Below are 13,621 nucleotides of genomic sequence, written 5' to 3'. Positions count from 1 at the left end.
AAATGCCTCGTCTCAGAGACTCTTATCCAACACTTTTCCCTCCCAACCAACTCCTGCCCACCTTTCCAGTCTCAGTTTAAATGAAACTTCCTTTGGGGTGCCTTCCCTAAACCTCTAGGCTAGATTAGGCAACTCTCTACTTCCCCTAGCAGCTACACTTTTCTTTTTACAAAGCTTTGAAAGGTTCATCGTACTTTTGCTTGTTGTCTCTGTCTTAAACAAAACTTTGGACTTCACAAAGGCAGGATCATGGCTGTCTTATTCAGTACTCAGTTCTCATGTCCTGCATAGTGGCCAGAAAATTGTAGGAGCTTAATATATTGTTCAGTTAGGGCTGTGTTAGGCTGCAATGGCTTCATTTTATTTTCGCAGAATAAATCTGGAAGTGAGGGATACCAGTGTTGGTCCAGTGCCTTGATAATGCCAGGGCCAGTGTATGAATCGTTCTCTTGGTTTTTCCCTCATTCGTGTTGCTCCATGGTTGGAAGATAGCTATGCTCCAAGCTTCAAGTCCATGTTCAAGGAGAGGAGGCAGAAGAAGGGAAGGGCAAAAGACCATCTCCTTGCACATCTATGTCTTTTTATTTGTGAAGAGGAGCTCTTTCCAGCAGACCACACTTTTTGTTTTCATACTTAGGCTAATCACTTCCCAAACAGAAGGAGGCTTCCAAAACTGCTTTATTAAATCATTCTTCTTCTTTTTAATTTTTAAAATTATAGTTCTTCTTATGGGTTGCAATAAAGAACCACCTTCCCTGAACACAAGACATCTTCCTAGAGACCTAAAAATAGTGGTTCTGCTGGAAGAAAAGAAATAGGGTGAAAAGCATACAGAAATTATCTATTACTATGTATTGAATTACCCAGTGCTTAGTGACTTAAAGCAATAAACATCATCTCACAGTTTCTGTGGGTCAGAAATTTAGGAGCAACTTAGTTGGGTGGTTCTGGCTCAGGATCCCTTATGAGGTTTCAGTTAAGCTGTTGGCTGGGGCAACACTCATCTGAAGGCTGGACTGGGGCTGGTGGAGCCACTTCCAAGTTGGTTCATGTGTTTGCTGGCAAAAGGTTTCAGTTCCTTGCCATATGGGCTTCTCCATAGGACTGTTCATGACATGGCAGCTGGCTTCTCCAGACTGAGCTATCTGGATAAGGGTTTGGGATGTGAAGAGAGAGAGATGGAGAGGGAGAGAACATGTGAGAGAAAAAGTGAGAGAGAATGAGCCAAGATGGAAACCACAGTGTCTATTATATCAGAAATGGCATGCTGTCTCCTGCTCTCTTCCATCAGTCCCACAGACCAGCCCTGGTGCAGTGTGGGATGGGATTATATGAATGTGAATTCAGGAGATGGGAATCATTGTGGTGATCCTGGACACAACTAACACAAACCTGTAGAGTAGACAACAGACTTTGGCTGCCACAGTGTGTGTTTATTGAGTTGAACTGCATTGAAAGGAAGGAAATGAGCTGAAATTAAGTGTTCCTTTTTCAGGGTGAAGAGAAGGAACAGATTAAGAAAGTTTACAGTAATTTCATGCTTGCTATATGCTAGCCATTCTATATAGGTAATTTCACAGACTTTTCCCAAGGGCGCTAGAGCAAGTAGGTGGTGATGTTTCCATTGTCTGGGTAAGAGCATGAGGGGGGCCAAACCTCAGTATGCCTTCTCTGCATCTGACCCTCAAAAGCCATCCTAACCCACAGCTGGCTATCTATCTGTGATACTTAGATTCACTGAGTTGTTTGATTCTCTTTGTGAACTTGAACAAAGGAAGCATAGTGAGAGAGTGAGGATCTGGTAGTGGGAATGGAAGCTGACACTGATGGTGGACACTGATATACTACTGAGATGCTCCATCAATGAAGGAGTGGTACTCTAGGGGCTGGAAGTGCTATTGGCTCGACTGGCAGCCCGTTCAGGGACCATTCAGCAGAATCTATGATACTAGAGCTATCAGTGGTGGGAAAAGGTATGTGTGGCAAGCCCCAATGAATGAATCATAATGGAGACCCCAGGGGTTCTGGGGCAAGGTTACGCCATCTGCAGTGGAAAATTGTATACCTTTTGGAAAATAATCCTTTGCATGCTGTGGGGCCCTAGCAGAGACACTGCTTGATTATGGGACACCCCATGACTGGGTGGCCATAACTGGCCTTCATGAATTGGGTTCTGTCAAACACACCAAGTCAGGATGTGGGGCAGGCCCAGGGCATTATGTCATCAGATGGAAATGGTTTACCTGGGATCAAGCATGAACGGGACTGAGGAGCAGTCCCAGCTCATAAGCAAGCTGCATGAGCACATTGCCTGTCTGCACCAATGCCTCTCCCTTAGCTCATGCTTAGATTGCACAGGGTAGGAAGGGCCCTTAGGACAAGCCAAGAGAGGAAGAAAACACTAAGCTTGATTCATAGATGGGTCAGCTGGGTATGTGGGTGCCAACAGTAAGAGAATGGTGTTTGCACTGCAGCCCTACATAGGAGTGGTCTTGTAAAACAGTGGCAAAGAAAAAGCCTCCAATGGGCAGAGCATTTGGCCACTTACTTTGCATGGAAAATAAAATAAATATAGACTTATGAGTGAGGCTGTGGTTGGACGTGCATCACAGCTCAGCTTCTGCTGCCAGCCCTGCTTCCTCTCCTTCCTTCTTATAGGTTTTGATCCCAGGGGCAATCTTAATAAGCACCCTGCAAAAACCCAAACGCCACCTGAGAGTCTGCCTGACAGAAAGCCCAACCTGTGACAAAGAGAGAAGGCAGCTAACAGAGACTCTGAGATTGAAGAGCCCAAGGGAGCCATGAATAGTTCAGGGAGTCAGGTGGGCAGTGCTCATGGAGAGTGGCAGGACAAATAGGGACAGAGATAGGGGGAGTGGTCACAGTAGTGGCAGGTGCTGCTGCTGAGTGGAGGATAGTGAAACTAGAGCTACTTCAGATTCTCAGCCACCTGCAACTCCCCAGGGGCCTCCCCAATTCTGTAAAGCCTGGCTCCGTGGGTGCCCAAGAATGCCCATCATTACCCCCCAGTGTCTGTACTTCCTTATTCTTAATAAAAGAATTCATGCTGGATACATAGTGTAGTGGGTTGAATGGTGGCCCCCCCAGAACATATGTTTACATCCTAACCCCCAAAACATGTGAATGTAACCATATTTGGAAAAAGAGTCTTTGCAGATGTAATTAAGAATCTCGAGATAAGATCACTCTGGATTATCCAAGCGGGACCTAAATCTAATGACAAGTGTCCTTATAACAAAAAGGTAGAGGATAGACACAGGGAGGAAGAGGGAAGACCATATGAAGACCGAGGCAGAGATTGGAGTCGCCCAGCCACAAGCCATGCCTGGAGCTACTATGAGCTGGAGAGGCAAGGATGGATCCTCCCTAGAGCCTCCAGAGGGAGCGCAGCCCTACTGATGTGGCAATTTTGGACTTTGGGCCTCTGCACTGTGAGAGGAAAGATTTCTGCAGTCTCAGTCCATCACATTTGTGGTAATTTGTTACGGCAGCTCTAGGAGACTAATGCACGTAGTCGCTGTGATAGAGGCTGCGTTTCCCAGTTTTCCTTGAAGCTGAATGTGGTCAGAAGATAAAACCCTGCTCCATGGGAGTAAGATTCTGCATTTTTGACATAATACCAGGTGATGCTGCTGCTGGTGGCCCGGGGACCACACTTGGAGCAGCAAGGGCCTGCTTAACGTCATCCTGGGGGAAGATCTGGGAAGGTTTGTAGAGCAAAGATGTCACAAAAGGGAAAGAGTATATAGAGTGTAAAGGGGTGCAACAGTGAGGCCCTGTCAGCTGCAAGCAACCAAAAACCACTGAAAGTAGCTGGGCTATAAGATACAGAACCTGGAGGTTCTCCCGGTCTCAACCTCATCATGCACCCATGTGCTGTCCCTCCTCCTGCTCTAACAGCCTAGAATGTGGGTGGTCCAGGTTGGAGTGGCTCCAGGTGTTAGCAGCAGAGGACTGGGGGGCATGTCCAGAAGCAGGAATGATATTTTCCTCACAAGGAAAGGTTCACCCTCATGCCTCATTGACCAAACAGAGTACACATGCCCCTTTCTAAGGCAATCACTGGAGAGAGGAGAATTATCATGAGGAGCTAAGATTAATCAAATTCTGCCTTCTTGGGGCTGGGGACAAGAATATATCTTATATCCAAGTTCTGATCAATCCACTATCTTTGGTTCTTGGGGCCTATGTCTATTGTTTTTTGTTTCTGCTTGCTCTCTCCCAGGGTGGCTTGTTTCCTTGTGGATTAGGTGATTATTAGTTATGGGCTTGTGTATGAAGGATATGTGGAAAGTCAACATGCTTTGGCAAAAAAAAAAAAAATTGGTGTTTTCTACAAACACTTAACTACAGCTTGGTGCCTGAGAGACACTTAAGGTTGAGCTGATTCGTTGTGCCTCCTGATGATTGGTCATGTTGGTATGTCATGTGATTCCAAATGTTTGCTCTGTCATACCTGTTCCCTCTACCAGATGGCTGCCTGAGGGAAATCATGGAAGGCAGGAACCCAGGGCAGGCAGAGAAGGGTGTTCTCTCTCTTAACACCCTGTGCTAGGGTTCAAGGCCAAATCTAGGCATCCTGCCTTTGCCATGATTTCCAGGTTGGATCCACACAGAAAAGGCCATCACTGTAAAAAATGGCCATTCCTAGCCCAAGGAGCTCTCACTAGTGGTGCCTCTCCTTGGGCTTATGACCATATTTCCAGGGTCTCTGTACCCACCACAAGCCTTCTGTTCCTTCTCTTACCCCAGACCTCAGACCCTGACCCACTGCATTCTACCTGCTCTGCCAGGGGACCCTCCAGATTCCTGAAACTTAGTTATGCTGAGCAGGTTTCTGGTAGAAGCACAGGGGCCTCACCTTTCATAAACAAAAAGGAGGCTGTGGATGTCTCCAGAGGCCAGGGCTGAAACAGATTTGGGTTTCACAGCATGTGTGTGTGGATGAAACTTTCTAGGGGAAACATAGCTTGAGATGAGCCAGGGGCACAGATGGGTCTTGGAAATACCATCACTTAAGGGATGGGCAGAGAAAGAAGAGATGATAAAGGAGAACTAGAAAAATGCAGGAAAGTATAGTGTCCTAGAGGCCAAGGCACAAATGTGTGTCAGGCATGGAATGTTCAATAGCATCAAGCTCTGCTTCCATGGTGCTGGAAGGTGACCCCAGATCTGGCAATATGGAGGTCTTTGTTGGTCTTATCAGAAGCAGTGTTTAAGGAGCAGATTTCCCTGGGCTGAGGAATAAGTGGGAGGTACGAAGTCGTGACAGTGAATTAGACAAGACACTTCAGAAATGGTGAGTATCTCTTCTGCCCAAGGAGATATACCCTGATCATCCCATTTAATACCGCAACCTGCTCTCCCCATGCCCAACCAGTTCCTTTGCCCAGATCTACTTCTTTCTTCCATAGCACTCACCTCCTTCCAAAATACTACATGCATTCTATCCTTTACTAATTTATTATGTTCTTTGTTGATTGTGTATCTCCCTTGGGAAACTGTAAGAGTCCTAAAGGCAGAGACCCTTGTCTGTTTTATTCACCGATAAAATCCGAAGTACCTAGAACAAAGTGTTGGCACCCAGTAGGTGTTCAAAAATATTGGTTGAATGAATGAATGAATGAGGAGAAGGATGGGGATTGAGAAGAATGCCCGGGCAAAGGAGGGTTTTGTCTTTAAAGATGGCAGGAGCCTGATTATGTGTATGGCTTAGGCAAACTCTCCAGTTTGAAAACATAGGGAAGAAAGTGGGAATTAATGATTCAAGGTCTTGGAAATTATGTGTTTCAGAGAACACTTGGAGAGAAGGGTCTAGTTTGGGCAAGTTGTGAGTGGTGGCAGGGTAGGCAGGGTAGGTTCATCGAGAGTCTTAAACAACTCTGACAGGCTGAGAGCTAATGTCCTGGGGAATGGAAATCCCACACTGATGGTGTTTTTGAACAAAGTAGTGACAGTTCACTGCGGGGACCTCTCAGGGTCACCGTGTTGCAGAGCTCAGGAGACACCACTCACAACCCCATAGAGCCCAACGTGAGTGGTGTCCCCTGAAGTTGTGCAACGTGGCAGCCCAGTGAGAAAAGGCCAGCACTGAGAGCGGTGCAAGGCAGGACTGTCCAATGACAAGCTCTTAGAGACACAAGAAGGCCCGACGAGGGGGCCGCACAAGGGACAGACTGAACATCACAGAAGCCCGAGTTTTTGCCAGAGCAGAGTTAACACAAATCCAGATCTAATAGCAGGTGGGACGGTAAGAGGGTCAGAAGTGCCGGATATACACTGTTTATGGAACGACCTTCAGGACGGGATGGCTGTGCTGGGGAGATAATGAACTGAGGTTTTGGTAGTTGCAGTTGCTCAAGAAAGAAGAAGGAAGTCCACTTAGATACAAATTTTTTAAGTACGATTATAGATAAATTACCAGATAAGACCCATAAAGGGAATTCAGTACTTACTCTTAAACAAAAGGAACTGTTGGAAGAGTCTGTGACTTTTGAGGTTGAGGCAGGGAGGCCACCTATGTCGTACTGAGATCGTCTTTGGTGCTTGTACCGTTCCTATGGGATCTAATCGCATTCTGTCCACTCCATTCAATCCAACTGTGTGCCAGTCCGTTCAACAGATGTTAATTGAGCATCTACAACTCCTCAGCATCAAAGAGAAGAATTAAATGGAATGGTCCCTGTTCCTGAGTGGCTGTCAGGCTGAAAAGGGGAGAGAGAAGAGCAATGACAACAGAATGCAGAAGGTGCTAAATCAATCTGCAGGGGATCGAGGGAGGCCAGAGGCAGAAGTTTGGGAGGGTTAAGTCTCCTTCTCTCTCTGGGTTTCCTATGGAGATGAGACACAGTTGAGCTTTCCTTGGTCATCTTTCTTCCCAAAGTCCCAGGAGCTAGGGCGTGCAGGAGCAGGAAAGGGTCCAAGAAGCTCAGGATTTCATATTTGTTCCTGGGATCCCTTACTGTGCTCAAAGTCATAGAGGTAGCACTGGACTCGACTCAGTCACTAACTGGTTGTGACTTTGGGGTGTCACTCATTACCTATGAGCCTAGAAGTAAGAGGGTGGGCCTGCTCCTATGTGGAGGCCCTCTTGACTCCTTGGTGCTTACCTTAGCTAACCAGATCAGTGAGTAGACACCAGGAATGAAGAGATCTAAAGCAAAAGCCCTCACCTCCAAGAAGGCTGCCCAGATATCCCTTTTCCTCTGTGTGGCAAGAGTCTCCATAAACGCTAAGATCCAGCTCTGGGGAGGCCTCTACTGCAGAGCTTCCTCTGACCTCCCAGCAGATGAGTCTCTGCTCCACATGCTTCCACTGGGTGGTAGTGGTGGTGGGGGGGGGGTCTCGGTTTGCACAGCACCCTCCCTAGATTGTGATAGGCACTGGGTTTTACTCGTCCTCCTGTTCCCTTACTTAGTGCACAGCAGGGGCTCCGTGCTTATTGAATGGATAAATACATGATTGAATGTCAAAATTTTATACCATCCTTCACTACCCAGAGCCAACATCACTGCCCCTGGAAGCCTTCCCTTGCCTCTCTAGGTAAAAGTCACCTTTCCTCATACTCTCATCGGGCACTCTGAATATCTACTACGGAACAAGGGCCGGCAAACTTGTTCTATAAAGGACCAGATAGTAAATATGGCTTTGCAGGCTATAGGTCTCTGTTTCAACACCACAGAAGCAAACCATAAATGAATTAGCATGTGTTCCAATAAAACTATTTCCGGACCTTGAAATTTGAATTTCATGTAATTTCCATATATCACAAAATATTATTCTTTTTTTGATTTTTTCCCAACCCTTTAGAAAACTTAAAGCCATTTTTAGCTCATGTGCTAAAGAAAAACAGGCTGTAATTCGTATTTGGCCTGCAGGCCATTGTGTACCAACACCTGTTATAGAACTTATTTAGATCTGCTTGCTAATAGGCTTATTTTGGCATCTCCTATTATTCTATGAAAAGAGTGAAATAATTAAGAACCCAGCCTTTGGAGACAGTTGGGCCTATATACTAATTCAGATTCCAGATTCCTTCTCCTCCCTTCCTTCCTTTTAAGTCAGTCACTAGGGAGGCCTGATAAGGGCAGGAAGGTGCCAGGACAACTCCAAGGAGGTGGCGTTCCTTTCCTAGGGATACTGTAAAAGAACACCAAGAGCCTGGTGGCTCAAAGCTACAGAAATGTTTTGGCTCCCAATTTGGGAGCCCAGAAGCCCAAAATCAAGGTGTCAGCAGGGCCATGGGCTCTCTGACATGACTGCCCTAGGAGAGGACCATTGCTTGCCCCACCTAGCTTCCGGTGTAGGCCCCAACCCTTGGTGTTGCTTGGCTTGTATCTGTACCCCCTCCCTGTGTGTCTACACATCTTCTCCCCTCCGTGCACATCTCTGTGTCTAAATTCCCCTTTTATAAGGGCACCAGTCATATTGGATTCAGGTCCACCCTCGTGAGCTCATTTGAATTTTGTTATCCCTCTAAAGACTCTATTTCCAAGTAAAGTCACATTCTGAAGTCCTGGGGGTTAGGACGTCAACATATCTTTTTGAGGGGGAGGGGAGCACCGTTTAGGTGTCAGAGCCGGGATGCAGCCCAGCAGGGAAGGGGGTTGGCTGCCGGGAGGTGGGTGAGCAGCCAAGTAAACATTCTGAGGACAACAAGAATGTGTTTTCTCACAGCCAAGAGGAGAGGTGCCGACATACGTGAGAGAAAGCTAGAATGAACTCTGTGTCATTGGATTGGGACTAGGAGTCCCAATCAGTGTGAATTTGGGATTTTCAAAATAATAGATATAGATATAGATATAACTATAGCTGTAAATACATGCATTCATTCATTCCCTGGCTTGGTACACTCCTAGGCAGCAGGGAGCCCTGTGTACCATTCTCCACTCATAAAACCAAACAAAAGGAAAAAAAGAGAAAATAAAATTTCTTGGAGATATGTCTGAGCCTATGGCTGGGGCAGGAGAAGTCCAAGATAAGACGGGAGTATCTTATGGTGCCTAGAAATCAGGAAGGCCTACGGAATGACGGGGACAGGTCAAAAGGACACATGAGCCACTTTGAAGGAGCGCTTACTGGCCAAACCTGGGGGGATTAAAGCATCCAAACAAATAATCAATCATTGTGATTGATGTTATCCCTAATAAAATAGGAATCCATAAGTTTGCGTGGATCAAACAAGTGAATAAACAAGGAAAGAAAATAAAGCTCTGTCTTATAGTGGAATGCCAACAAATGTGGAAGGAAGGAATGACACCATCTAAAGGGGCAACCATTCTGATCGTATTTAATTTCGTTAAGGAGCATCATTGTTTACTAAGTCAGAGGGTTTAAGGAGACTGATGATGGGATTTCACTCAGTCTCAAGGTATCTCTCCACAAAATACTTACTGATTTAAAGAGTCAGAGGCGGACTAACTTTACAACAGGGGAGCTTGGCCAGCACCATTTTAATCACGTGAGTGGAGTGAGCCTTACAAATGAGCTTGACACCTGACAGGATGTCCTGTCCTGAGAAGAACCCAGCATCACTTCTTTGTTATCCTGACCAAAAATTATAACCTAAGGAAACACCAGACCAACCTAAACAAGGAAATCCTCTGCAAAATGCCTGGCATGCCAACTTCACAGAGGTCAAGGGAAGAGGGCCAAGTAGTCCAGGTTGAAGGAGTCTGGAGAGACGTGACATCTATACGCGGTGTGTGGTCCTCTGTTGGATCCTCTGTTATAAAGGACAGTGAGGCTTGAATGGGGTTTTCACACAAAGGGTGTATTGAGGTTCTTTGTGCTGCCCTTAACACTTTCTGTATTTTGAAATTGTTTTGGAATTAAAGTAAAAAGAAAAAATAATGCAGTGTTACCCTAGACTGGCTATGTTACTTTTGACAAGTTACTTCACTTTCTATGCCTCAATTTCTTCACCTGTAAATAGGAAGATAATCCTGGCTACTTAAAGGATATTGTCAGGAATGGAAGAAATCGTGTGAGTGAAGCACGGGGTGTCCACTCTCTGGCCACATTGTGAAAACGCTTAGGCCGTGGTCATTATTCGTGTCATGTTCTTGTCAATATTGCACTGGGTTTCATAGAGTCTGGATGTCACCTAGTGTAAGACACGTTTTTGTTTTTGTTTTTTGGGTTTTTTTTAGATTTTTATTTATTTATTTGACAGAGAGAGACAGCAAGAGAGGGAACACAAGCAGGGGGAGTGGAAGAGGGAGAAGCAGGCTTCCCGCTGAACTGGGAGCCTGATGCAGGGCTCGATCCCAGGACCCTAGGATCATGACCTAAGCCGAAGGCCAATGCTTAACTGACTGAGCCACCCAGGTGCCGTGACACGTTTTTGTTTTATATGCCACTGGGAAAATAAAAACATGCCCAATTAAACTGACAATGTGATTCCTCACTTAGAATGTTTCCTATTTATTTATTTATTTATTTATTTATTTATTTATTTATTTATTTATTTAAAAGATTTTTTATTTATTTATTTGACAGAGAGAGACATAGTGAGAGCAGGAACACAAGCAGGGGGAGTGGGAGAGGGAGAAGCAGGCTTCCCGCGGAGCAGGGAGCCCGATGTGGGACTCGATCCCAGGACTCTGGGATCATGACCTGAGCCGAAGGCAGACGCTTAACGACTGAGCCACCCAGGTGCCCGAATGTTTCCTATTTATTGAGAGAGCTGCTTTATTTTTTAAATTTTTTTATTCTGATATAATTAACATACAGTGTTATATTCATTTCAGACATCCAATCGAATGATTCAACAATTCTATATATTTAAACAGAAGTATCATATGAGGGTGCCTGGGTGGCTCAGTTGGTTTAGCGTCTGACTTTGGCTGAGGTCATGATCTCAGGGTCCTGGGGTTGATTCCCGCATCAGGCTCTGCGCTCAGCGGGGAGTCTGCTTCTCCTTCTGCCCCTCCCCTGACTCATGCTCATGCATTCTCTCTCTCTCTCTCAAAGAAAGAAAGAAAGAAAATCTTTGAGGGAAAAAAAAAAATGACACCAAAAATTCATTAGGGATGATATACTGAGATGTTCATCACAGTGTTATTTAAAAAAAAAAAATGGAAGTACCATTTGATTAGCAGTTCGTTCCACTTCTGGGTATATTCTCAAAAGAATTGAAAGTGGGGACTCAAACAAATGTTTGTACACTCATGCTCACAGCCCAGAGGGCCATCAACACATAAATGGATAAACAAAATATGGTGTAGCTGTACCATGGAATATTATTCACCCTTAAAAAGAAGGAAACTCTGACTCATGCCACAACGTGAATGAACCATGAAGCCATTGCAGTAAGTGCGATAAGCCAGACACAACAGGATACATATTGCACGACTGTACGTACGTGAGGCACGTGGGATGGTCACATTCATAAGGGCAGAAGTAGAATGGTGGTCGCCAGGGGCGGAGAGGAGGGGGGTGGGGAGTTATTGTTGAATGGGAACAGCTCCCAGTTTGAGATGATGAACAAGTTCTGGAGGTGGACGGTGGTGATGGTTGCACAACAATGTGAATGAACTTGATGCCATGGAACTGTGTCCTTAAAAGTGGTAAAAATGGCAAATTCTATGTGATATATAGTATACAATTGTAAAAAACAGGCACTACGAATTTGCAGGGAGAGAAATCAGAGTGATAGTGACCTCTGGGAGGCAGTGATGGGGAGGGGGCACAAAAGGGCCTTCTGGCGTCTGGAATGTTCTAAATTTGATCTAGTGGTGGTTATATGAGTGTATAGATTTATAAATATGCACTGCACTGCACACTTAGGATTGGTGCACTTCAGTGTATAGAACTTAGAAATATTTTGGGGGGGAGGAACAGTGGTGGGGGGAGAGAATCTCAAGCAGGCTTCACACCCAGTGCAGAGCCCTACATGGGGCTTGATCTTACAACCCCGAGATCGTGACCTGAGCTGAAATCAAGAGCCAGACACTTAACTGGCTGAGCCACCCAGGCGCCCCTAAAGTTTGGGGGGTTTTTTGGTGTTGTTTTTGTTTTTGTTCTGAGAAAGAGTGCAAGTGAGGGAGGGGGAAATATGTTAAATGCAAATACAATAGAGATTTTTTTTTTAATTGTATGAGGAAAACTTCCTAAATCCTAGGAGGAGAAGAGCTAGCCTCCATGGCATGCAAGGCAGTTGTCCAAGAATCACAGAGCCAAGAAAAGCAGGCTTCCAGGAAACTAGGTGGGATCCATGCATTGCCCACCCTTTTCATCAGAACCCCGCTGAGTAACCACACGCTCCACCTCCCCTGTGGGATCTCACTGCCGGATCAGAGGCACCCCCTCAAGAACATGATGAAGCTTTTCTTGTTCTATTTGCTTGTCTTGTTGTTGCTTGCTTGTTTTTATATCGTTGGTAACTTTATTTTTAAAAGCTGAACACTGTTAAATTCTGATGTTCTGGATTCAGGCCACCTCACTGCTGAGTCCTGGTCATGCCTCTCTGTCCGTGCTGGTCACACATGGAGCCCGGAGGCTGGGGGGCACTTGGCCCACCCAAGGAAGGGGTATGACCCGCGCTGTCAGGAGCTCAGCCCAGGTGCCGGAGTAGCCAGTTACAGCCACAAACCTCAGGGAAAGAGGTAAATAAGCCTGAATCCCTCGTGGTTGGAATAAGCCAGGCTATGCCCCCGGGGAAAGCACCGACCCCCCTTTTCCATCTTCCCTGTAGAATGGAGTGGAGGGTGCGAGGATCCTCTCGCTGTCGAGGGAGCCAGAACAGAAGGCTCCAGACATTTTACGGAGGCAGGGGGTCAGGGGAGGGTGAGGGCGAGGGTTTGGAGTGGAAAGAACAGGGTGCTGAGTCAGAGTGGGGAAGAGTGTCTTCCAGGTGCCCCTTGAGAAGAAGACCTCTGCTCGAGGCCTCCAATGCAAATATGTGAAAGAGCATGACCGGCTGGGGGCCACGCCTCCCTCAGAGGGGCCCTCAGACAAGGCACAGTGTGCCCCAAGGCTGGTGTGGGAGGGCAGCTTCCCCCACAGGCCTGCCCGGGAAGGCTTTGTGATCGCCTCCGGCCAGGCCTAGAAGACACACACAGGTTGTCAACCAGGAGCCAGATTCCTCACGGGTGTGGGTCCCCTGCCCTCTCTTGGTGGGCAAGGTGAGGGAGGGGCGACCCTCCCTCAAGGTGACAAGACGGAGCTTCTCAAGCTCCCAGGCAGCAGAAATGCCCCACAGCCTGGAGAGCCCAGCGTCCAAGTGGGCCTCCTTGGGCCTCAGGGCTCCCACTGCACAGGGGCACCCCAGCCCCCAGGAGGGCGTCTCTCCTCCCAACTAGGCTCCCAGGTCCTGCAGGTACCACTCTGCCCTCCAGCATGGGCTTTTCCCACCCTTCCCACCCGCCGTGGGGCATTCCCAGCCATTCCTGGCCAGGCAAGCCCTTCCTGGAAGGTCCCGGCCCCCCGCCCCTCATCCCTGCCCCTGTCACTGCACCCTCTTCCCTGGGAGGTGTCCTCTCCCCTCACCAAGTCTCTGCCCCGTGGAAATGGCACCGCTTTTTCTTTCTGCCCGACTACAATATGGCTCATGGAGCACTGAGTGTCTTTATTTAAAATTTCATACTTCGTTTGTTGT

This window comes from Neomonachus schauinslandi, chromosome 5, assembly GCF_002201575.2.
Source record: "Neomonachus schauinslandi chromosome 5, ASM220157v2, whole genome shotgun sequence".
Lineage (NCBI taxonomy): Eukaryota > Metazoa > Chordata > Mammalia > Carnivora > Phocidae > Neomonachus > Neomonachus schauinslandi.
Note: the sequence above shows the minus strand (reverse complement) of the source record.